The following is a 27,160-nucleotide window of genomic DNA, read 5'->3' as shown; positions in this document are numbered from 1 at the left end:
GAGAAAATTATTATGAAAGGTTGGCTCATGTGACTACGGAGGCTGAGAAGTCCCATGATCCAATGTCTGCAAGCTAAAGGCTCAGGAAAGCCAGTGGGGGTAGTTCCAGTCCATGCCCCAAACCCTGAGACCCAGAAAAGCCAGTGGTATAAGTCTCAGTCTGAGTCTGAAGGCCTGAGTACGAGGAGTACTGATGCTCAAGGGCAGGAGAGGATGTCCCACTAAGCAGATAAACAGAATTTACCCTTCTTCCGCCTTTTTGTTCTACTTGGGCCCTCAATAGATTGGATGATGCCTTCCCCCATTAGTGAGGGTAATGTTCTTTACTCAGTCTACTCATTCAAATGATAATCTCTTCCAGAAACACCTTTACAGAAATACCCTGAAATAATGTTTTACCAGCTATCTGAGCATTCCTTAGCCCAGACAAGTTGTCATATTAAATAAGCAATCATGCAGTCTTTTTGCTATCTGAGGGCAAACATGCTTGTATTGTTAAGCATTTGGTCAGGATGGAACCCACCAGCAAAAGACCTTCATAATCAGGCAACTCCAGTTCATCACCCACAACACACAGAAACTTCAGATCAGATGGAGAGATGCTTGTTGAGCAACCTATTATGCTCCAGAGAGTTTTGAATGACCACTGCATAGACAGAGAGAAGTCATATGCTGCTGGAGCCTCTGAACAAAGAGAAACCTCTGGAAACCTTAGTCAGTTCCTCAGCTGAGGTATGAATTTGTTTTATAAAATGTCTGCAAAGTAGCCTCTTCTGTCTGGCTTAGAAATCTTTACCAGTGCATGAGCAGCAACATCCTTGATTAACAAGCAAGTACTGCAATGAAGACATGTCATTAAAAGGTTAGATGCAACCCAAGTGTATTTAAAGTTGACTTGACAGTTTTTGATCAATTGAATCAAAGCTATGAAGATGCAAATACTTCAGTGAAGTCTGTGAAAATTACAGTATGAATCGTTCAACAAAGGTAAAAATTTTTTCAGTGACTAGGGGCATAGTGAGTTGTCTTGAAAGAGGATTGTCCTGACACCTAATAGATTGGACTTGGGGCGGGGGGGCGTTTCTATTATTATTAGTTTACGTGAGTTTTTGGGTACATGCATCTCAGTTTCTTCACCTGTAAATTAAGGAAGCTGGAGTGGGTGACCATCAAGACTGCTTACAGTTCTAGCTTTCCCTTTTTAAACACACTTTTGAGTTCTTCTACTTACTCACTGTGGTGCTATGGAAAAGCTCTTCAACATCTTGCAAAGAGAATAAAGCCAAATGGTTTACTGTTATACTAATTGACATAACCAATCTGTCCCCGCAAAAATTCTACAAAAACCCAAGAAAATCATCCTGTAGGAATCAATGACCTTCAGTGCTTACCTGTTTTCTTCAAAATTTTGCCTGATCCCTGTACCAGACTCTATATAGTGTAGTTCACATATTATTTGAATTCAAAACAGCTTTGGAGAGTGCAACCCTCTTATCTTACAGTTCAGGCATACTGGGCTGCAGTGCAGGGTTTCTTTACAGCAATGTTATAGTAGAAGAAATTTTTGCAATGAAATTTTCAGGAAAACTAAAACTAGGAAATATTTTTGTAATGTTAAAAGCCACCTTCTAATTTACCTGTTTTATATACTTGGTAAATATTCCTGTGGAGAACCACCTCCCCACCTCTGAAGCCACATCTAATTGCAATCATCCAGGTGTTGCAGGTCTCTAAAATCCTGCTTTTTCTGTCGTTGCTTGCTTAACTGAAGAAAAGGAAAAATAAAATCTCTGATGGAAGGGTAATCAAAGCTTGAAATATGCTTAGAGTAACTGAATTCACAGACTAATTACTGGCTTATCATATGTTCTGTGCTGTGTGATTCAGGATTGGGAGGGGCTGCCACATATGACTGTATCTCTTTAGGGCCCAGTTGGCTTGACAGACTAATGTGTGCCAAATTCATAAAATCTTCCATTTTCATCAAATGGAAGAGGCATGGGCATAAACGGCAGAGTAGTGCTGCTGCCTTCAGGGTTATAATGGTGAAACCTCTCATCCCTGAACAACCTGGGCCTTGTTCGTTCTTAGTCATGGAAAAAAAAAAGAAAGAAAAGAACAGAAAATTTTCAACCCTACTGCAATTTTATTCCCTGTGATACCTTTTTCTCTAAACAAGACTCTCAGGCACAAGTGCCTGGGAGGCTCTTTATAATACTTTCACTATGTATCATTTTGCAAGAAAATTTCCTTCCAGTTTTGAGATTATAAAAAGTTGTTTTTTAATGTCCCTCTGGACAGAAGAAAGTGGTACAATAAATTGCAGCAGCACATACTTCCAAACAACGTTAACAGAACTATCTTGAATGTGGACATAAGAGACTATGGGGGTTCTGCAGACCTGTAAAACTGGATATTTTGAAGACTATTTTACATAATATTGTTTACATTATGAGATTGAATTTATCTATATTTACTTCTTCCTCTCTCAGATCTTTCTTCCACCCTCTCTTCCTTTTCTCATTTCCAGAAAGATAACAAGGTCAAAAGGCAAAATTATATATATAAAAAAAAAAATTTGAATACGAATCTGGATTATTTGTTCCTTACCAGAAATACTAACATAATCACTGTTTCTCCACCAAAAAGCTTTAGGATTTTTGGGATTCGTATTTGTGTGACTCATTCGTTCTACTTCAAGGTGTTTAACTCAAGTAAATTGTTGGAGGAGTGTGAAAATATGTTTGTAGAAGCATCTTAATCACAATCATATTATTCAATTCAGTTCAACAAATATGTTAGAGAACCCACTATGAATTTGTAACTAGTTAGTTACTGAAGATTTTAAAAAGTGAGCTAAGTAGAAATAAGCATATACAGGTAAGAAAGGGATAGGTATGCAGTATGATAAGTGCTATGCTAAAGGCCCCATGGGGGGTTGAAGGATGACCACATAACACAGACCAAGGAGTGAGTGGGCAGCAAAGGCTTATCGGAGATTTCTACATGTATTTCAGCTCAAATAACAAACAAATGACTGTATATTTTTATAATGGAATATTATGCATTCATAATGCATGTCATTATTTACTTATTCTAATGAAAAAATGTTCATAATATATTGTTTAGTGGAAACCAGAAAGGCCAATATAAGTTACACATGGTAGGATCTACGATTTTATAATACAGAATATATTCATGTGTAGTTACAGGTATACGTAGAAAATTTCTGAGGTTAACCATTCTTGGTAGTGATTTCTCCCTTTATCCCTATCTGTTTAAATATATCTAAAATCAATCTATACGATTTCAGTAATTAAAAACAAAGAAAGGAATACTTACACAGTGAGGCAATTGGCATAGGCAAACAAGTGGTGCTGAGGCTGGAAAGGTGAGAGACGTGCTATCTAGTCAACCTGAGCAACCCTGCTGCCTTAGGCAAGGATGCTTTATAGACCTCCCCATGACCCAAAGAAGTATCCTTCAGGTCAGTGCCACTCTCAGAGTCTTGATTGAGACAAGAAGCATTGTAACTAAATCATCTATACTTAATACAAAGAAAAAGGGTCCTGATAGAGAATGTGAGCAAATGAGCTCCCAAAAGAATTTTTTTTCCATTATAAATGGTTATTTGGGCATTCTGCTTCATGTAAGCACCTCATGTAAATGTATTTCTGAGAATCCAAGCACCTCTAAGTAAAAGTTCAGCTTTTGGACATTCAATACTCAGGAGCAAATATTATTTAGACTGGAAACTCTCAAACTACATATTTAGAGTGACATGTAACATTTTCTTGACAAATGACATTTGAGGGATAATTTGGTATTTTCCATATTGTTAGGTACTGTGAACAAAACCACAGGAAAGTATGTCTTTGGATGCATATAATAGTGACTATCCACACAACAATAGGCCCCACAATTTTTAAACCATATATCCCTATTAAAAACAAATAAACAAAATTAGAGCATATCCTACAATATATGTATATTTATTTATACAATATTTACATATATTACTGTTCTATACCCTCTGAAGCTCTTGTTGCCACTTCAGGGCAGCAAGAAATAATATCTGTTTTAGAGAAATAATACCTACATTTGACCTTTCCTCTCCTCAATTCCTAGAGACACCATTGCCATTGCCCATGTCAAAGACACGTACATTTGGTTTTGATTATTGTTCCCAAATAAAGTATAAAATGGGAACTTTTTAATGCCTATTTTGGTAAAATTATACGTAATACTTAAGCATGTATACAATAGTCATCATAGTGTGTAGGAAGAGAAAGACCATGATGAAAAAAATTGCCAATACTTGTGGTCAATACTGTGTCCTACATATACCATTTGACTTAATTGATTAGGATGATCAGAACATTGCTTCATGTTGAGATGCCACATGCATGTCAAGAATGATGAAAAACATTAGATTTTACTGTATGCGCAAAGTAAAAAGTTACCCTGCCAGAGTTTAAAGCTGACAGAATCAAGAAACTCCTAGGTCAGAGACTAAGGACTGGATTACTCATGGCAAAGCAAGCAGCAGGTGCTTCATGTTTGCATCACATAAGAAAGGGATAGTTATGCAGTATGATAAGTGCTATAATAAAGGCCCTTCAGGTGCTATGGCAGACAATAGAGAGAAACTTGGATAGATGCTGTGTATTCAATGAGTATGCACCAAAGAAGCCTGAGCTTAGAAAACCCAACCTTTTTATGATGGAATGAAAGCAAACATGCCCTTTTCCCCAGAGGGAAATATTACCATTATTATTCTGGAAAGGAAACAAACAAATATGCCCTCTGCTTTGGAGAGAGATACTGTCTTCCAAAACTGCCTGTATAAAACCATCCTTAGAAAAGATAGGCTAGAACAAAATGGCAGTTGGCTACTTGCTTGCAAGATCTGCAGAAACTCAAAGTCCTATGGTGAATTGTCTGTCTACAATTATGGGCTAATCAGCTTTGTACAAATAAAAAATTCTTTTGGCCTTCTAGTGTACTCCAGTGCATATCATTTGGGGATTTAGTCGAGGGCCTTGTACAGCATAGTATGGATTGTTCAGCATAGTGTCTTTCCAGGTTAGGAGACACAACTTCATGCCTCTTCCTTATTTTTGGGATGGGGTTATATCCCTGTATGAAGATCAGCATATCATCACTACTGGCCCTGATACCTTATATTAACATAGCAATTAACAACCAACAAAGGGCTATTTTGGCTGTACTCAACATAGATAAATTCAATTATTCAGTAATACAGGTAGGAGGTTTTAAACAAAAACATACCGGATCAGAAATCACATGGGACTTAGAACTGGAAATCAGTTGAAACAAAAGCAGTTTGGGGACAGCCCACTCTTGATGTTTCCTACTCACTTCTGCACGCACTCTCTCTTTGTAATGCTCTTTTTTTCTTGGCCTCCCCATCCCTCTCTGGGTGTCTGCTGCACCTTAACTCTGGCTGCTTTTCTCATCCTCTACTCTTCATCCTTATTTCGTCTTATTTCTAACCTCATCTACCATCTTCTGCTTAACTCAAGCTTCCTTCTACCTGCAGCTTGCTCCTGAACCAAAAGAACCTTGACTATCCCTTATGACTTCTCCTCTCTGGGCATGCTTTCATTTTCAGTTCCTGATGCTAATTGTCTGATTCTTATGGTTTTTCTTGGTAGGATGCAGATTGGCTAAGCTCATCTCTTTATACAAGTCTTTGTCATGAGTTATAGGCCAGACTCATTTTAAGCATTCCTTGATTATGCTTGTTCCAAGGATGCACTTTTTAAAATGAATGAACGTATGAGTTTGGGTAAAATGGCCTGTAGTTCAACCTCGTTGAAAGAAATCGTAGGATTTGCACCAGCATGTTTGAAGTGACTCATATATTTTTGTTAATCTAATTTTAAAAAATTAGAAACTCAAAGGATTTAAGTGACATACTCAAAAGTACCAAGAAAATATCTGCTTCGTGTCACTGTAATACCTTAAACATCTTTCTTTAATATCATTCATTTTTTTCCGTAGTATAGAGTATTTTTAACAGCTATATTTTCTTCATTAGTCTATAACACTTTTGAAGGTCTTGGTATTTTTTATATTCTTAGTCCTGAGAATTCCAAGGCCTAGAGTCGACACTGTATAAATGTCACATGAATGAATGAATGAATGAATGCTTTATTGAATCAATTAATGCATGATCTTTGAGGACTCTTTCTTCTGCATTACATGGCAGGAGAAAGAAGGAAGGATGGGGAAAAGCTCTTATACTCATTAATGAACAACTACTACATGCCAGGCACTGTCAGAAATATTTTCACTTATTTACTGCAATTCTTACAAAAAGCTTCCAAGGTAGTTCTTGCAGGCTAACTTGGTCAACAAGATGAAACACGCTATCAGATCTCACAATGCAAGTAAAAATCAGAATCAGAATTTGAATCCAGGTATGTCTGACTGTAAAGCGTATGATTTTTTAAAAAATTAAACTGTGTTAGTACCCACAGCTGCCCTGACTGCTGATGCAGAACAGAATGAAATAGTAAAGAGAATTCAAAATGAGATGCAGCAACAAACAATTTACGGGCTATGAAACCACAAGGAATATGCATGTAGGATGTTCCAAAAATGAGCAACTCTATTATGCTGAAAATAGTCACTTCATTATAAATGTTTCCATTCTAAGCTCCATCCCTCACTCTCTGTTAATAATTCAAGCATTTAAATTTTTATTAGATTGTAAATTGGCACACAGGTCATGAGCCTGTCTTCACAACTGTCATATTCAAAATTGGAATGGAATGAATCTCTTTCTGCTTCCAGTCAAGTCACCCATTTGCACTATCCAAATATGCCTAATGGGAAGGAGAGACACACGTGATGGGAGGAAAAAAATCTCATGAAGTTAACATTTGTAGTGCAATCAAATTAAATTTCCATTGGATTTTAGTTTAAAATGGTGCTTGGCTAGTTGCTGCTGATATATCATCTCCCAAATTTCTACTAAAATATCAATGAAGACACAGGAAAAAAGATAAAAAATACATATCATCTACAGAAATGAAAATTTCAGAAGAGTCTATTGCTCAGAATAATAGAGAATGTTGACTAAATGTAAAACCAAAGAAGCACAATAGAAAAAAATATATACATATATATTACTCTAACGATGCTTATTCCCAGGCAACTGAGAAAACCTTCTCCCTTGGAAGGAGATAAAGAATTTTATTTCTTCCTGCATGTCAGTCCATGAATCAGTCTTAGATTTTGTAATGACAAAAGTATGAAGTTGCCCTGTTATTGTATTTGTGCTTATTTTGTAGCAGCTAAAATACCAGATCCATGCCCCTTTGCATGTCTTTCTATATTTCAGAGATGTTAATTTTAGAAAAGAAGAGGGTTAGAGACAGGGAAGGTATGCATTCTTATGCACTAGACTTCCACAGAAGGTTTTACTACTTGAACAAGTAATTCTCTACTTCTGCTGCTGCTGCTGTTGTTGTTGCTGGTGATGATGATGAATAAACAGGGACTTGGCAAATGGGAAAAATGGCAAATCCTATCATGAGCATGAAATATTCTTAACTGGAGTTAGTGAAAGACTATAAAGAACAAGCTTGAATGAGATAAGTTAAAAAAGCCTTGCCTTTGGGTTCAGCCAGATGACATTCATGGACAGTCTCCTGCCATGGCTGGGTTGCTTCTGATGTTCATTCTGGACTCCAAGGCCGGGCTTCCATTGGCACATCCTGAGTGCTGGCTCTGAGACTTAAGTCTCTGTGACTCCAGGGTGGCTGCTTAAATGCTCTGGGTCTCAATTTTCTTATCTGTAAGATGGAGATTATAACACTCATATCAACTGGTTATTGTAAGAACTAAATATGATAACGAATACAATTAGACACCATAAAGCACCTGTAAGAGCTTGGGATTGCACTGCCATCCAACACATTTAAGGTCTGTGTAACTCACTGGGTATTTAAAAAACGCTTCCAGGGAGTTACCGTTTTTTGTGTATGTTTACCTCCTCTCCCTCTATCCAGACTGTGGGCTCATTTAGGGCAGAGCCTGCTTTTTATCCCTGTTTGTATTCCCTTCTGCAGTTCTTTGCCCTGCACTGACTGAGTGCTTGAAAAATGCAAGCTGATAATGATGGCATCAATTTCAGTGCTATCATTATTCAGGCATTCTCCTGTTACAAAAAAAGGGCATATTTTTCTTCTGCAGGTACGAATCACTAACTTTAATAGTATTCTGTATGTTTCAGTAAGAATATTTATCAGGGAGTATAAGGTTCTAGAGGGCAGGAATACTTTAAAAATATTTTACTTATTCATTTGTATGTTTGTTTGTCTGCACATTGCACAGAGCCAATTGGAGACAGAGTGTTAATAAATAAACCTGATAAATATTGCTCTGATGGTAAAGATGCAAACTTTAGCCAGAAGGTACCATAGTCACATGTCTACATTTACTTTTGAGCTGTGATAGCTAAAAAATAAAATGTAAGTACTCTATAACAAAGTATTTGCTATTCTAATTCACAATGCAAACCATTATAACAATTTATTACAAAAATTTTCATATTGCTATACATTTTTCCAAGGATTATACCACCCTTTTTATTCACCTTATTATCTTTTATTAGGTTTCTATACTATGCCGCTGTCCATTTGTAAGGAGCTATATTTCCCAGTTGTATAACCTGGGGAGTTGTTTGTCTTCTGAAGAACCTATGGAAGTGGGAAGGAAGTCCAGGTTTAAAAAGTTTTAGCAACATCTCTTTTTTCCTGATGGGTCCTTCAAGATTGTATACCTTTGGTAGGCCTCTGCCAATTAACATTCAATTGCGTTATAGCCTTTGGGTGTAATCAATGCCATACCATATATCCTTTCATTTGGTGCAGAGTAACTGTCCTTGTCAATCTCTGGTTTTTACCGTTGAATGTCTTTCTATTCTGGGGAGGTGTTGATTCAAGTGCTCTGTCCTAAAAAACAGCCCTTTGTGTTGCTTCTCCTCTCTCCTCCTTTTCTTTTCTCTTCTTTGTCATATTCTATCACCAGTTTTGATCCTTCTCTCCTGCATAGGAATCTTTTAGTTTTCTTTCAACTTTTGCAGAAATCCTTTTTCCCCTTTCTATTAGCCACAGAAAATAAAGAAGTAGATGACTGGCTTTCAAGGTTTTCAATGGTAGAAGCTTGAGTAGGATGATATACACAGAGCACGTAATTACCTCAGGCATGGAGAAGACCTGGACACATTTCCTGCAGACTTATTTTCTGTAATTCCTGGAGGGTAAGGTTAAATACAAATGAGTAGGTAACTCTAACATGACCTGGGACTGCTTCTTTGCTGGGCAGTGACATTGAGGAGGAAAAATAATACTTGAGAAACAGGGACTTCGTTTCTCCTGTCAACTAGGGTGCAGGGCTATTTTGTACAGCTGTAGGCACTCAGTACGTCTCGCTGCCTGCCACCAGATGCCATCAATCAGGAAATCAGGAATCCCAGAACAATGATTCTCACTTGTGCCACTGCTGAGGCCTCACTTCAGTTTCACCCCAAAGAACCTGATGTAATTGTCCAGGCAAGACCCAGGTATCCATGGTTTTCAAAGCTTCCCATGGGATTCAAAGGGTTGAGAATGGCTGGTTTCGAGTTTTCAGAAACCGTCAACTCTTTCTGCTTTTCTTCCTTTTTTATTCTTCCCTCTTCTAGATCATCTTGACAGCTTATATCGGGGATTAAATGTGCAGTACTTATAAGTGTCCCCAGTGGAGCAACTTTCCCATTTCCTAGCACCAGAATCTCCAGGAGTCCTGGGTAGTGCTGCAGATTTCCGGGTTTCATTGAAAACTAAAAGATCAGAATCACTAGGGGTGTCACCAGTTGACCTAGTTTGCCCAGGACTGACAGGAAATTATTCTAGAAATTTTAACCATAAAACTGGGGTAGTTCCAGGCAATCTGGGACTGTAGTTCACTCTAGCAAGACCTAGAATTTTTAACCATGTTTCTCCTGCAAAGTATGGTAGGGAATTCCTACCCTAACCCTTTCCAGGCCAACTCATTTTCTTGGGTGCAGAAATAAGTCTTCAGCAGTGACGGAGTTTCTTTTGTCTGCCAGGGAAGGAGCCTGGTTCATCTCTTGGTGCTACATGTTGTGAGAATAAGTCTCTTGCTGTTGGGTCCTGTCTTCTGTTTCCCACACCGACTTTCCATATGTCGGTTCCACATCGTGAGTCTTTTCCCTCTGTCTGCTGCTGCCGATAGCTTCAGTTGCCTCCTCACACCCTCCTACTCAAGCTGTGTCCCTGCGGTGCATTTGCCTGCTCGTCTCCATCTGTTTCCCACTTTCTCCTGTCTGGAGAAGCCTCATGATATATGGCTTCTGAGAGAAGTGCTCCTTCCATCGCATCTTTAATGCCAGAGCCAGCAGTTAAAACACCCCGGGGGCCTTTCACCAGTATTGTCTAATAAAAGTCCCAAGAGAAGGCACCAGACCCCTTCCCTCTTACCCAGGCTTGCCAGAACCATGCTAGAACTTATTCGTCTTCCAGGCCTCCTAAGGGGAGTGTGGATTTTCCAAGCAGGCAGAGTGGCAGAAAAGCTTCTCTGAGTGGCAAGGGCAGGACACAGAAAAGCTGATCAGCTCAGCGCATGACCTGGGTCCTGCTGAGCCCTAAATGAGCCATTCATCCAGTGTGACATCTGGAGCAATGGAGTTGAGGCACTCAGGGAAGTGCTTATTTATTTAGGGAAATGATGAAACTGTGATTGCTGCCTTCCCACCAGTCACTCAAAAGGGAGGAGAAAAAGGTGAGGGCTACATCTGGACTCCGTAAATTATAAAACCATGCCTCTATTTTTGAAAATTTCAAAAAGAGACTATAACCTGGAGGTATGAGAGCTCAGCAGAACTCTAAAGTGAAGCACAGTGTTTTGTTGGTTCGTGGATACATGCATTTCCCTAAGCCTGTAATTTTAATTATATTCTCAGTGGGTTCTATGCCTCAAAAAAATAAATAAATAAATAAAATCATTGCTTTAAAAAATAATAAAGGGAGTTCAGGAGTCCTGAGTGCAAAGATAGGTTCATTTTATTTTTATTTCCTTTTCTTCAGAGCCCACATGCCCTAGCATAGAGCCAGAGGCAGAGAAAGCACTCAGAAAGCATTTTTCCAATGATTTTCTACTGCTATCATCCAGACCTAAAGAAAATGCAGAAGGGCAACATGCAAATATTTACTCAGGAGTTCTGGCTGGGATTCGAAAAGCTTGAGGGTTTGTTCTTGGTTCTATCATTCATCCACTCAGTGGTTTGGGGCAGGAAACTTCACTTCTTTGGGCTTCAAGTTTCTTCTCTGCCTTTGTGTTACATAATTTCTGAGTGATCTTTCAATTTTGAAAGTTAAGTAATCTGTCCTTGCTCAGTGCAGGGTTAGAATTATTCTCAGATTATAGTAAACAAAACCAGAGAGCCTAATTCTTTCTCTCTGTGTAGGGAATGTGGACTTTCACAGGGATTATGAGAGGGAGTACCAGATTATCATTGTATGCTCTGATGCTGAGGTCAAAATCCTGTCCTCTATTTAACATTCTATAAGGCATTGGCGTAGTTGTAGCTTCATAAAGTTGAACACCTCCTCTTCGCCAGAATTAGATTGAGCAGTAGTAAAATATCTGGATCTTTTTCTCAAGTATCTTACAACCTTGTAGATAATATGCAAACACATAAAACAGGGAGAAGACAATTAATTGTGAAACTACATGCTAGCAATTATAACTGTAATAACCCTGAGGACTGGAGTGATCCCAGAGGTGTTCGGGGGAGGTGGGACTTAAGCTATGTCTTGAACATTGGGCAGAATTTAAATAAGTGGTCAAGGGAAGATACTCCCAGTGGAGGTAAATGGGAGCAATATGGGCAAAGGGTGGAGGCAGGTATAAGGAGTGTTAGGAGGAAAGTAGATCAGCGTATCTGATGAAAGTAGAGGTTGCTGTTCAAGGAGTGTGTGATATTTATGTTGGGTGAGCCCTAAAGGCTTGAAAGGAAATTTGGGGCATTGATACCTACCTGTAGGTTGCTGAGCAGGTGCCTGTCACAGGGGAGCCACGCTGGAAGAGCATTCACGTCCACAATGGGCCAGAGACAGGGTGCCGCTGCAGTCGTATGCATGTGCCTTCATAAAGGCCAAGACAATATTGGAAGCAGCAGGAACAGACAATCTCCTGGCGAGTCGCAAACTCAGACACTGGGATCGCAGCAGCGGCAGCTGGCAGTGCTTGGGGGCTGCGGGGGAAGCTCAGTGTGCATGTTCTTGAGGAACATAAAGAGCCCACACTGTTCTTTGCTGACATCTGAAGTTTGGGGCTGGAATTGTTGTTCTCCCCAGGAAATCCTGAATCTAAAAATGACTCTCGTTTTTATTCATTTATGAGTGGAAGGCTACTGACTAGAGGAGTGGCAGACTGAGGGCCTCTCACGTTCTACCTTCTCCACTCCCTTATTGCCAACAGCACCCAGTGGAGGTGCCCTGGTGTGCAGGGGAGAATTCTGTGGCTGTGTGAGAGGTTGGTCAGGGTGAATTAGCACCAGTCTCTGGCCTCAAACTTTAATAGTTAGTGTTAAAGATCACCTCCCCCAGCTAAGGTTAAGAGGGACTCTGGCAGGAGAAAGATTTTCTTCTTCAAGTGGCAGCATCATTCCCTTTTAGGGAAAACAATAATAACAACCACAACAACAACGAAACCTATTTTTGCTCTTAAACCAATAAAGCTTTATCTAAACAAAGTGATAAAGTGTGATACCCAGTGACACAAGTGACTGGATAAAAAGCTTTAATTTCTTTGTTAATGAAGTGTTCCTCTAAGTTGGCTATACGTACCACCTTGAGTGACTCAGTAGGATGCTCCATTTCAGGGTAAAAGGAAGAGTGTAGCGTTTAATTCCCGGCAGCGCTGTGTGTGTGCCACCTCCCTGTCTAGTAAGCCTGTCATGTGTCTCATAGAGGCAATGTCAAAGATGTCTTTCCATTTCCAGGTTCAGAGAGCCCATGGCGGTTTGGGAGAAGCATCAGTGTTGTCTCCAAGAATATGGAACCCGCTCCAAATGAAATAATCAGATAACATTGAAAAAGAGGAAATCCACACAGTGTCCGGCTATGGAGTAGCTAAGTGGTGAAATGCCGGGAAGATGTCCAGGACAGGATGGGGTGACACTGTGGGAAGGCTTTATTACAGAAGGGAATTCTAAGAAGTGTGGGAGAGCCATGAAATTTAGCCCAGAAGAGTAAGAAACATTGTGCCAGGATTGGAAAGGAATAGCTCTGAGAAGGAAACAAGAATAGGAGAAAAATGCCAGTGCAGATAGATGGAGGTGCTAGTTGCTCTAGGCAAAGACCATAGAAAGATTTGTCAAAAGGAGTCTTTCGTTAAATATAGAAAGTCTGCTTCTCAGATTTGTGTTAATTATTTCTCTTGATTTGAAACTGAGGTAAGTGCATGATGAAGAGTACTGACTTTTTCAGTCTTCTATGTTCACAGATAGGTAATTTGTGAACAAAATTTTATCTGTCCTAATGAAATCATAAAATGATAACCATTGTCATCTTTTATTGAGCTTATATCCTGTGTCAGGTACTGAGCTAAGTGGTTTACATGGAGTATTGCATTTCATCTTTACCGCAACTCTGTAAGGTAGGTAGTACCATTTTCTCTAGTATATAAAAAATGAAGATGCAGAACATTCCTTATCTATAGACTGCAGATTATAATAATGGCACCTATCTCACCAGAGTAATTGAGATAATCCATGTAGATTGCTTAGCCCCGGATCTGACCCTTAGAAACTGTCTAATATCAGTTACTCATTTTTACTAATGCCTCATAGCCCATAATTTCTAATTGCCAGAGTAAATGCCAACCTGGCGTCTCTATCTCTAAAGCCCATGTCTTGCCTGGATGAAAGCAGTCATCTAAGGGTTCTTGATGCGCCCTTTTTCCCCTCTAGTTGATTCTCAACTCAGCTGTCAAGAAAGTCAGACCACAAACTCTTCTGCTGGAGTTCTACAGTGGTCTATAAGGCTTCATAGAATCTCCCTCCCCCATTAGCTTTCTAAATCATCTCCTATTTCTCTACCCATTGCTTGCCTGGCTCCAGTCCCACTAACCTCCCTGCTGTCCCTTGAAAATGGGGCACACTGCCATCTTAGGACCTCTGCACTTTCAGTTTCTTCTGCCAGGGATGCTTTCCCCTTATTTGCGTGTTCTTTTCTCTCACCTTCTTCAGTCCTATCTTAATCTGCTAGGATTACTATAACAAAATATTGCAGACTGGCTGGCTTAACCAAAATGTATTTTCTAACAGTTCTGGAGACTGGAAGTCCAAGATAAAGGTGCTAGCTGATTCAGTTCATGGTAAGGGCCCTTTTCCTGGCTTTTGGATGGCCAGCCTCCTTCTTGCTACATCCCCACATGGCCTTTCTGTGATGCATGGGAGTAGAGTGAGTGAGAAAGGATCTCTGTCTTCCTCTTATTAAAGGCCCTCTAACCCTACCATGAGGGGTCTACCCTTATGACCTAATGTAATCCTAACTAACTCTCAAAAGCTCCGTCTCCAAATACCATCACATTGGAGGTTATGGTTTAAACACATGAATTTGAGGAGGACATAAAACTTTTGGTCAATAATAAGATCCTTCTGTTTAAATGTCTCAGTGAGACCTTCCCATACCACCCTTTATATTAAATAGCACTTCCCACTCACCCAACAATTCTTCTTATTCTCACAGTAATCGTATCTGATATACTACACACTTTATATAGGTATGAAAATACCTGCTGCTTCTCTTCCCTCACAGGAATGGATTTTAGTCTAAGGCAGAACATCCTTCTTTGAACATGGCAAATGTTAGGTGTTCACAGTTTGTGTTGAATGTTGAATGAATGAACCCTTCTATCTGCCTTAACCTCTGATGACTCTCTTATGATATTAGAATTTTGTCTCCATACTCAAAGGCACGATATTACTTCCAGTTTTTTTTCTGAAACCCTCTACAAGTTAGGTAAACTAGAGTCAGCTGGCCTTTGGCCAAAATGAACAAGGGTTGTAAACTCTGCTTCACTGAGGAATAGCCCTCCGTCTTATTCTTCCTTTGGTATTCACTGTGCCCTGGCAGGGAAAAACTCAAAAAGAGAACATAATTAGAAAAAAACAACACACACCAAACAGGCCCCACAAACACAGAAAAATAGGTCATAGCTCCTAATATAAGGAAGAAGAATCTTTGTTCCTAGCCAGGCCATGTTCCACTTGTATGAAAACATCATAATTAATTGAATTAATTTAATTCTGAATGATGTGTGCCTTTTAGAAATCTGCCTTTATTTATTTATTTTTGTTTTGCAGATGACACATCTTGTCCTCACTCTGCATAGTTCTTAGGTAAGCTAAATGCTTGTTTCATTATCAAAGGGAAGCTGTTCCTTAGCCCTCCACGTGACACACGCTCATGACCTACTGTGTGTGAGCTCTTGCCTTTTAGCAGAGTACAATGAGGCTTCTTTTAGGAGCACAGACTATATTCTCTAATTTTTTGTTAATGCTGCAGAATACCTAATAGAAATTTTCTCTTCCACCTCATAAGTCCAATGGATGAACTGAACATTAACCCTCACCGGGTAACCTTGAGAAAGAGAATGTGCAGCAATTACAATCCATCACACTTGCCAGTGACCTGGGAAAAATCAAGGTGTGAGTTACAGTGACTGTCACAGAAACATTTCATATGATCCAGGAGACATTACCTTCCCTGGGCTCTCTTGGCACGAGATAGAGGGCACAAAGCAAAGTTGTTGCAGCTGAAAGAACCACAAAGAAGGAGTCACACTCACATTTTCCTTCTCATCTCTAATCATAAAAACAAAAACAAAAAACAAAAATCTTGGAATCATCTTGTCATGTCCCCCCCACTTTCCTTTTTTTTTTTTTAGATAGGGCCTCACTTTGTCACTCAGGCTGAGATGCAGGTGTCATCATAGCTCACCACAGTCTGAAACTCCTAAGTTCGGGCCATCCTCCTGCCTCAGCCTCCTGAGTAGCTAGGACTACAGGCATGCACCACCACACCTGGCTAATTTTTAAAATTTTTTGTAGAGATGGAGGTCTCACTATGTTGCTCTGGCTGGTTTCAAACTCCTGGGCTCAAGCAATCCTCCTGCCTTGGCCTCCCAGAGTGGTGGGATTACAGGTGTGAGATACCATCCTTGGCCATTATCTTATCACTTTCTGAATTCTCATTTGCAGGTTTAATTTTTTCAGGTTTTTTGAGATAGAGTCTCTCTCTGTTGCCCAGGCTGGAGTGCAGTAGGCGTGATCTATCTCGACTCACTGCAACCTCCGCCTCCTGGGTTTAAGCAATTCTCATGCCTCAGTCTCCTGAGTAGCTGGGACTACAGGCACCCGCCATGATGCTCAGCTAATTTTTTTGTCAGTCTCCTGAGTAGCTGGGACTACAGGCACCCGCCACTATGCTCAGCTAATTTTTTTGTATTTTTAGTAGAGACAGAGTTTCAGCATGTTGGCCAGGCTGGTCTCAAACTCCTGACCTCAGGTGATCCACCCACCTCGCCTCCCAAAGTATTGGATTACAGGCATGAGCCACTGTGCCCAGCCTATTCAAATATTTCACACATACCAAGCAATGCTAAAATATAAATCCCACATAAGATTCAAGATGCTAGGATAATTATGAAGAGCGATGTTGCAATTATATGTTTTGCAATCAAAGAAACAAAAAAAATACAAAATTTAAATAGAAATTAAGAAAGAGTTTCTGCCTATTCCTCCTCTTCCTAAACAATTACCCCTTACCCCTTTTTACAAAGAATTCAGTCTTTAGTTTACATGAGAAATCTACTTTTGACATAAAACTAGAGTTGATGGAGAAGGAGACTACATTTTCTCTGGGTCTTCTCCAGGCTTCAGTGAAGCCTAGCTAACACTGTCTTTGAAATTTTTGAAGTTTTTACTGTAGACTTTATTCAACCTAAAGCAGTCAAGAACTCTCCAGCTTCTGTACAAAAGATGACCCAAATTCCCACCAAGATGCTGGTTTTGTTTAATGTATTATTCTTGTCAAAGGTGAAGAGAATCATATTTTACCCACAGAATTTCAAAACCCAACATCATGCTAGTTAGCAAAAGGTAAACTGTGTATTCTGAAAGAGTAGATTTTCGCAGAACCCTATAAATCACAACTTATTTGTAGATCTCCTAAGTACATGACTGACCCTACAGTGACAGTGGATCTGTATGAACTTAAACATGTGAGAAGTTTGTTGCTGCTCATTGAATATACGCTGGGGAAGAAATCAACATCTTACAAGTCACTCTATAACCCCAACTGGACACACAGTTATGAACCTTCACAAATAATTGTCTTGGTGGTTTTGGCCCTAATTTTCTTGGCAGAGGATAAGTTAAGAGTATTCTATTTATTCTCCTTTATCGACAATCAACTTAGCTCATTTGCCGAGCCTGAAAATTGCTTGCAGGCAGTTGTTTTCCTCCAAGACCTGGTACTGTGAAAGACTTTAATACACATGATTCGCTATGGCAGTGCGGTGCCCCATGCATGTTAAGGGTACCTTTAGATTTAATGCTTTCTCTCCAGCTCAAAGTCACATTAAGGATTGAAACTGTGATCCAGGAGCTTTACCAATCAGGAGTTAGCTATTTTCAATGACTTTCTCAGTAACATTCAATCCTCTTTGACCTGCTTCTCTGCCTTTCATTTGCATTCTAGCCTGGCCCAAGGAGAGTGATTGCCTGTCCTGGACTGCTTCTTGGACGGTGTTGATTTAGTGGTAACACTGTACTGTATAATTCATTTGCTCCTCGGGCCTGTAATGAGTTGGCTTATATAGACTACAAAAGTGAAAAGCAATCTAAGGACCTTGGCCTTAGGGCATTAAGAGCAGCAAAGGAAAACTCGTGTTTCAAAGATGGTCCCTAACCAAGTGTCAGATGGGACACTTCAGTGACAGCTGATTATATACAATGTAAGAGGGTTCAGTTTTCTATATTATATGATGAGATTTTTTTTGACTGGGGGAGGATTATAGAAAATGAAGTTAAATATAATAAATACATACAAAGAGACAGATACTAGAACAAGCACTTTACATATGTTAAATTATTTATCAAAACAAGCAATGTGGAAATACGACCGAGAGGGTTTTATGGACTGAATGTATGTGTCCTTTTAAAAATCCATGTTCATGCTTTTAGCCCCAGTGTGGCTGTATTTAGAATAAGGCAATAATTAAATAAAATGCGATTATAAGTGTGGGACCCTGATCCAATGGGATTAGTGTCCTCAAAAAAGAGACACTAGAAAGCTTGTTCTCTCTCTACCTTGTAAGGATATAGTGAGAAAGCAGCTCTCTGTAAGCCAAGAAGGAAGTCTTCACTAGAAACTGAGTCATCTGTAACTTAGATGATGGCCTTCTAGCCACCAGAACTGTGAGAAAATAAGTTTCTGTTGTTTAAGCCACCTAGCCTGTGACATTTTGCCATAGAAGCCTGGAGTAGGTTAACACAGAGGAGTTAAGTAACAGTCCCAAGACCACACAGCTAGGAAGTGATAGAGGTTAGAACTTAAATTTGTCTGATGCCCAAGATAGTGTCATTAACAATTTCTACTCTGTTTTTTCATGACATTGCCTTTGTCTCCTGTCTGTTAGGATAGGCTAAGTAATGCTGTGGTAACAAATAGCCCCCAGTCTCTGTGGCTTGAAACAAAAAGGTTTACTTCTCCTCCAAACTAATTCATTGACCACTCTGGGTCAAATGGAGGCTATGCTCTGTGTCATCCTTTGTCAAGGATTCAGGCTGGTAGAGCTGCTACTATCAGAAATGTTGTGGTTACCACAGCTGATGGGAAAACTGCTGTGCCAAATCACATGATTCTGATTGAAATGTCTACCTAGAATTGGTCTATATTTCTTCTGTTTACTTTTCATGGTCATGCCTAAGAGCCTGGGAAGTGCAACATCATCATGTAAAGAGAATGGGAACGTTTGGAGAACAGCACTAATGATTACTATATCTACTCAAGGGCATGAAAATCCCTTGGGGTTTCTAGATGAATCTAGAATTCCACAAGTGAATTCACTTGCTACCAGTGTAGCCCCTTAGTCCACTTTTGCTAATCCTTGACCATGGAAGATTCATTAAAACAGATGATACCTGCATGAATACATTAATTAGCTTGATCTAACCATTCAGCAAGGTATACATATTTCAAAACATGTTGTACATGATGAATATATGTAATTTTTATTTGTTGATTTAAAACTAAAAATAAATAACAACAACAAAAAAGCTATGACTATGAGTTGGAATATTTGTGAGTGCATTTGGAAAAAGATGTAAGATGAATGAAAGTGTTTGCCAGGACTAGGGCTAGACCATGGGTTTTATTAAAAAAGACAGTGCTGACCCTGGTTGGCACAGCTGACTTTGTATAGTCACTGCTTGATTGGAGAGGCTTGATTAAGCTCCAAATGGGACATTTGCTGACCACCATGATATCATTCTACAGGCATTTTAAAAATTATTTTGGCTAGTATGATGGTTAATATTAGTGTCAACTTGGTTGAATTGAAGTATGCAAAGTATTGATTCTGGGTGTGTCTGTGAGGGTGTTGCCAAAGGAGATTAATATTTGAGTTAGTGGGCTAGGAAAGGCAGACTCACCATTAATCTGGGTGGGCACCATTTAATCAGCTGCCGGAGTGGCTGCAATATAAAGCAGTCAGAAAAATGTGAAAACAGACTAGATTGGTCCAGCCTCCCAGCCTATATCTTTCTCCCATGCCGGATGCTTCCTGCCCTCAAACATTGGACCAAGTTCTTTAGTTTTGGGACTTGGACAGTCTCCCCTTGCTCCTAAGCTTGCAGATGGCCTATTGTGGGACCTTGTGATTATGTGAGTTAATACTTAATAAACTCCTCTTTACACATATATCCTATTAGTTCTATCCCTCTAGAGAACCCTGGCAGCTAGTCAGGGAATATTGAATATGAACACCAGCTAACTTCTCTCCTAATTGTGTAAAATGATACCTGATAGACAAAAACAAGAAGTTGTTACACTCTAACAGCTCAGAAAGATGATGAAAGAGATCAAAGTACCCTAATCTGTGTTGTCATTTACATTTCCCATTCGTCTCTCTGATATTGTCTCCTTTTTTTCCTGCCAAATGGGAAGCTTCCTATTGGACTTCATCGTGATGAAGCATAACTTATCTACCCAATTAGATTTACCATTAACTTAAGAATACTTTTAACCCTATACTCTTGTTTGCTTGTCTAAATCTTTAACATGTATATGTATTATCTACTAAAAAACAGCCAATAAAACAACAAATAAAATTAAAGGGTAGCATTTCTTAAAGGGTCCAGTTATTCATTCTACTGCAGATTTCAATATAGGACCAAAAGATGTTATTTTTAAAATAATGATCTTCCCAAGAAAGTAATAATAGCTAAACAGATTGTCCCAGTCCTGTTTCCTGGTAAAGCGAGGAAGAGTTTGTGGTTTCCTCAGGCCTGTGCATGCTTAAAACCCTTGACCTCCCACCTTCTTGAGTTATATCAATGAGCCTTCCACTGAGACTGACAACACAGATGGTGGTAGCTGAACATCTATACATTCATATGGCATTTTGTGATCTTCAAAGCCTGACTGCTATTTATTTACTCAATTTATTTTCAAAGCAACTTTGGGAAGTACATGTACGTTTTACTGATCTTAGCCATGGGTCTCTCTGAATATCCAGACAGAAAAAGACATTTGCTATGATTAGACAACTAGTCAGGATGATGGACAGATCTTGACTTAATTTGAGGTGTGTTTCTTTACCCTCATCCTCTACATTTCCTGTTGACTTTTTGTGTTTTCCCTTAAAATGCTTTACCCGTACCCTTAATCAGCTCTATGACTGAAGAAAGCTCTAAGTATTTCCTCTCATTAGTTATTTCTATTTTCTGTAGTGGGCAGCATTTTTTTTGTCTATCATCTACACAATGAACTATCATGGTGATTAAAAATAAGTCCAAATGCTTCCATCTGGCGCTCAAGCCTCCTTACATCTTAACCTCATCTAATTTCTTTGTTTCCCCTATTACTGCTTTTCATCCACATGACACTTTCACCCAGGAAGACTGACTGTGACCAGAATATATATGCTCCTCGGTGTCTTGTCTCTGATTGTACATTTCTCTCAACCAGAAATACTCTGGCTCCAGATTACCACTTGTTGAAATACTCATCTTTCCAGACCCACTTCTTGATCAGTCTCTTTCATGAATCTATTACTAACTATAATATGACCTTTTCCTCTTCTGAACTCTTCGCACAGCATTCATAGGATAGAACCATGTATTCTGAGGGCAAAGAAAGTTCTCAGCCCTGTGTCTTAGTCATAATAGTAGCTTAATTATATTTGTGGAACTGTAACTGTGGTTCTTAAACTTGGTCTCAGGACCCTTGACTCCCTTAAAAATTACTAAGTACTCAAAAGAGATATTGTTTACATAATGTTTAATCTGTTGATATTGGCCACATTAGAAATAAAACTAGATAAATTCTAAATTACAAGCCTGCTTAAGCACACATCCATTACCCATGAGAATGATGATAACCTCCCAGTCCTCTGTATTCTTGAGCACATAATTCCCTAATATTATGATGAAAACAGTGTAACCTTACAGATTCCCTGAAGTGGTTCAGAAGATTGTCAGGGGTCCCCTATTATACTAGTGAATCACTTAAGTAGTAATACAGAAAAAAAAAAAAAAACCTTCAGACTGAGTCAAGAGCTCTAGTTTTAAGACCTCTTTCTGCCATAAACATGTAGTTTAACATTTATTTGGTGTTTGGTTATCTTCTTCTGAAAGTGAGGCATTTGAGGGTAAGTGATCTAGGAATGTCTCCTAGCTCTAAGCACCTGCTCCTAATCCTCTGCAGATCTATAGAGTAATTCTCTCCAGGGACTTCCCATGAAGGGGTTTTGCTCCTATTTAGCATGAGCCTTCTTGCTAACTATTAACCTGGTTGAATATAAATGTTACTGCCATGCCTAGAAAATCACAGGACACATTTATGGCATTATAAGATGTGAATACCTGGAAGAAAGGCAACGGAAAGAATCTCAGACATCATTTTTGAAATAGGGTTTCTCTCACCAGGTGTGTCATGTTAGGGCCCTGTGAATTCTAACAGGATTGGTTCATGAGACAGATGAAACTACCTAGAGAGAATTGAGACTTAAAGAAATTTATAAAGTGTATAAAAGCTTTCTAGAATTCAGTCCCAGCCCCTTTAATTTAGCCATAGATGTCACAACACCCCTCTTGCGGCAACATCGTACTTGACTTTCTTATGTAATCTCCCACTTTGTTCCAAATCAGGCTTCCACAGTTAGTTCTCTTTATTATTCCATTCCCTCTGTATCAAAAGTTGTTTGTTTCATGTCCCACCTTCTTATGTCACGCTCAAAAGCTGAGTTAACTAATTCAGGAATATAAGTGATCAGGTGTTTCCAGGATTTAATAACTTAGTATGTTATATCTAGTAGGTATAACTGTGGCCTATAGTAGGCACTGTAATATATTTTTAAATGAACTCATCTGAGTCTGTTGCACTGGATGTTCTGCGGTGAAGATTATTTGGGTTAGAGAGCTTTTGGCAATACAAACCATGCTACTTATGAGTCTCTGAATGTTGGAATTGGAAGTGTATGGAAAACTTAAGTTCCTGGCTCTGCCACTAAACAGCTGAATGACCTTGAACAAATTATTTAAACTCTCTGAGTTTCTGTTTACTTATCTGTAAAATGAAGATATTTAGAGTTAAAAACCTAGGATATTTAGACTCAAATTTGGACTTAAATTGGCTGCTGCTTTGGTTTCTTGAAAGAAATACTTTGGTCTTTGGCCTCCAAAGCCTCTGCTTAGCTGCTTTACCAATTCAATGTGGCATGTCCTCCTTTTTAGGTTATTTGTTGTTGTTTTAAGAGAAAATTTCCAACTAAATGCTTGTTTCTTTACAGATACAAATAAACAGTTATATTGAATAAGATCTCACTTGGCCAGGCACAGTGGCTCATGCCTGTAATCCCAGCACTTTGGGAGGCCGAGGCAGGTGGATCACCTGAGGTCAGGAATTCAAGACCAGCCTGGTCAACATGGTGAAACCCCATCTCTACTAAAAATACAAGAATTAGCCGGGTGTGGTGGCTAATGTCTGTAATCCAAGCTACTTGGGAGGCTGAGGCAGGAGAATCGCTTGAACCCAGGAGAAGGAGGTTGCAGTGAGCTGAATTGTGCCATTGTACTCCAGCCTGGGTGACTGGAGCAAAACTCCATCTAAACAAAAAAAAAAAAAAGAAAAAAAGAAAAAAAGAAAAAAATTTCACTCAAGGCTGGAGTTTTTAATACAGAATCAACAAGCTCAAAGGTTGTCATTTAATAAGAAGAAAAATTTCTTTTATCTTCACCAAATTACTTTATCTTCATCAAAAAAATTTCCATCTTTGATTTTTTAAAAAGTATTATGACTCAAAGATAATGAATTCCTATGGAAAAATAAGTAAAACAGAATCTTGACTGAGCATCCAGTAAAATAGGGTAGAGTCAAGGGAAAGGCCAAGATTTAGGATTGCAGCAAAGGAGAACTCATATCTATGTAGGAAATTCAATGATGTTTTACAGCAGCTTCTTCGCTTAAAAAAAAAAAATGGTTTTTTCCTGGATTATAGAATTCCAATTTTAATAATATTATTTATTATTTTTGGCTTTCTTTATTCAGAAATTAACTGTCAGCCTTACTGTTGCTCATTCGAAGGCATTGTATCCTTTCCCCTGGCTGCTTTTAAGATTATTCTTTCATCTTTGCTTTTTAGCAGCTTCGCATGATGTGCTCAGGTATGATTTTCTGGATTTTTACTTGTAATGATTCTTGAGTCTTTGGTTGGCTATCTTTCAGTCGGAAGGAAATTCTTGGTTATTAGCTCTTCAAATATTTCTTCTGCCCATTCTTTCTCTTTTCTATCTGGAACTCCAATCACATTTATATTAAATTGTTTTACCTTGCTCTACATGTCTTTTATGTTCTTTACTGAATTTTCAATACTTTGCTTTCTGTGATTCAGTCCAAGAATTTTCTACTGATCTATTTTCCAGTTTACTAACTGTATTTTCAGTTGTGCTTAGCCAGCTTTGATATGCATCTCTTGAGTTTTGTTTGTTTGTTTTTGAGACAGGGTCTTACTCTGTTGCCCAGGCTGCGATGCAGTGATGTAAATATATAAGCCCACTACAATCTTGACTTCCTAGGCTCAAGCAATTCTCCTGCCTCAACCTCGCAAGTAGCTGAAACCACAGATGCATGCCACTGCACTTAATTAATTTTTTTGTTTGTACAGAGATGAGGCATTGCTATGTTGCCCAGACTGGTCTCAAACTCCCGGGCTCAAATGATCCTCCTGCCTTGGTCTCCCAGAGTGTTAGGATTACAGATGTGAGCCAATGCATCCAGCTATATTGAGTTTTTAATTTCAGTTATTGTATTCTTCAGTTCTATAATTTCCATTTGATTCTTTTGAAACAGATTCTAGTTATTTAGTGAAATTCTCCATTTTGTCATCTGTTTTCTTGAATATTTAATCATAATTATGTTTAAATCTCTATCTGATATATTTTATTTATAATTCTAATGTATCAATTCCATTGTTGGTTTTTAACTTCCATTCCTACTTCTTGATATACATGGTAGAAAAAAATTAACAAGTGTTGGCAAATATATTATCTGTTGATCCTGCATAGAAAGTAGTGTTCTGGGTGGTGCTATCTTTTTATAGAAAAGTTCTATAGTGTTCTAGATGGTGGACTTTTCTTCTGTGAGGCAACTAGATTGGAGGCTGTTCACTTTAGCCAATTAGGAACTAAGCTAACTAGAGGTTGGGTTGTATTTTTTTTTTCTGGATTTATCTCACTCTGGTTGGCCTCAAATTAAAAGCCATCTTGTTGGCATTTCTGCTTTTATCTCCAGAGTAGCAAGAATGCAAAACACTCCACTTAACTTTTCAACTTTTTCTTGGTATCTCGTCCTCTTACCTCATGTTAAGAATGAATAAATAAGTTGGAAGTCATCAAAATTTAAGCTTTTGTTTATGAAAGGGCACTATCAAGAAAGCAAGAATGCAAACTACAAAAAGGGAGAAATATTTGCAATTCATATATCTGAAAAGGTTATAGTAATAAGAATGTATAAAGAACTATTACAACTTAACAAGAAAAATAAGCAACTCAATTAAAAAACGAGTAGAGGACTTAAAATAAACATTTCTCCACAGAAAATAAACAAATGACCAATAAGCACATGAAAGATGTTCAACATCACTAGTAATTAGAAAAATGCAAATTAAAACAACAATATACCACTTCACACCCATTAAGATAGATATATATAAAAAGGAAATATATATATTTTTTCTTTATAATATAATTATATAGGTATATATATTTACATATTTATATTTGCATATATACAGAAAAAAAATTAACAAGTGTTGGCAAAGATATGGAAAAATTGGAACACTTGTGCTTTGCTGGTGGAACTGTAAAATGCTACAGTCACATTAGTAAACAGTTAGGTGGTTATACAAAGAGTTAAATATAGAATTACCTTATAATCCAGCAATTCCACTCCTAAATATACCCTACAGAATAGAAAGAAAGCATTCAAAAGAGTAATTGTACGTGAATGTTCACAGCAGCACTACTGACAATAGCCAAATGGTGGAAACTACCCAAATGTCCATCAACAGATAAATGAATAAATGTGGAATGCTCATACAGTGAAATGTTATTCAACCATAAAAAGGAATGAAGTGCTGATTCAGGTTAAAATGTGGATAACTCGAAAACATTATGCCAAGTAAAAGAAGTCAGGGACAAAAGGATACATATATTCTATGACTCCATTAATTTAATATATTCAAAATAGATAAATCCATAAACACAGAAAGCAGATTAGAGGATACCAAGAGCTAGGGCATAGGAATGGGGAGTGACTGTTTAGTCCATACTGGGTCTCCTTTGGCACTGATGAAAATATTTTAGAATTAGATGAGGTGATTATTAAATAACACTGTGATTGTACTAAATGCCAGTAAATTGTATACTTTAAAGTGGTTAATTAATTTTATGGTATGTTCAAGGAAGTGAAAGATATCTACAAGGAGAACTACAAAATGCTCATGAAAGAAATTACAGATGACACAAACAAATGGAAAAACACCCCATGCTCATGGATTAAAAGAATAAAATATCACTAAAATGACCATACTGCCCAAAGCAAGCTACATATTCAATGTAATTCCTATCAAATCACCAACATCATTTTTCACAGAATTAGAAAACATGCATGACGTTCATATGGAGCCCCAAAAGGGCCCAAATAGCCAAACCAACCTTAAGCAGAAGAACAAAGCTGGAGGTATCAAAATTACCTGACTTAAAATTATGCTACAAGGTTATGGTACCTAAAACAGCATGGTACTGGTACAAAAATGAACACATAGATCAACAGAGCAGGATTGAGAGCCCCAGAACAGAATCACATGACTACAACCAACTAATCTTCAACAAAGTCAATATAACTAATAGAAACAGATAGCGGGAAAAGATGGATGAATAGAACAGCCAAGAGAGCCTCTCCTACCAAGTGAGATCAAAATGTGGGGTAAGTAATCATACTTTAAACAGATCTTTTGAGAGAAAATACTGCAAGTCAAGAGAGAGGCATTGACATTGTAGAGGAAGGAAGCTTGGAATCCTACATGGGATTGCTGACTACCAGGACTCATTCCTGGCTCTGAACAGCTCCTAGGGAAGTAGTGAGTGGAGTGACTGTGGGGCAATTCATTCTCACAGTGGACCTCTGGGATCCTAGGTGCAACAGATCCCATGATGCCCAAGGATAGTTGAGCTGGCAGGGAGACTCCCAGAGAGTAGGTGTAGACACAACTGGAGCTCAATAAGATGCAGCAGAAAATTGAAACCCAATCCAAGGAATCCAATAAAATA

General features: G+C 38.6%; 1 protein-coding gene across 1 annotated transcript in view; it reads right to left on the bottom strand.

The window, feature by feature from the left end:
* Nucleotides 1-27,160, bottom strand: part of CTNNA2 (catenin alpha 2) — a 1,475,417-nt gene that overhangs the window by 1,283,184 nt on the left and 165,073 nt on the right. Inside the window, exon 4 of the mRNA XM_025354028.1 lies at nucleotides 7,646-7,826. The gene's annotated coding sequence lies outside the window, so the exon portion shown is untranslated. The remainder of the gene's footprint in view (nucleotides 1-7,645; nucleotides 7,827-27,160) is intronic.

Source organism: Theropithecus gelada, chromosome 13, assembly GCF_003255815.1.
Source record: "Theropithecus gelada isolate Dixy chromosome 13, Tgel_1.0, whole genome shotgun sequence".
NCBI lineage: Eukaryota > Metazoa > Chordata > Mammalia > Primates > Cercopithecidae > Theropithecus > Theropithecus gelada.
This window is presented reverse-complemented; position numbering and strand designations above follow the sequence as displayed.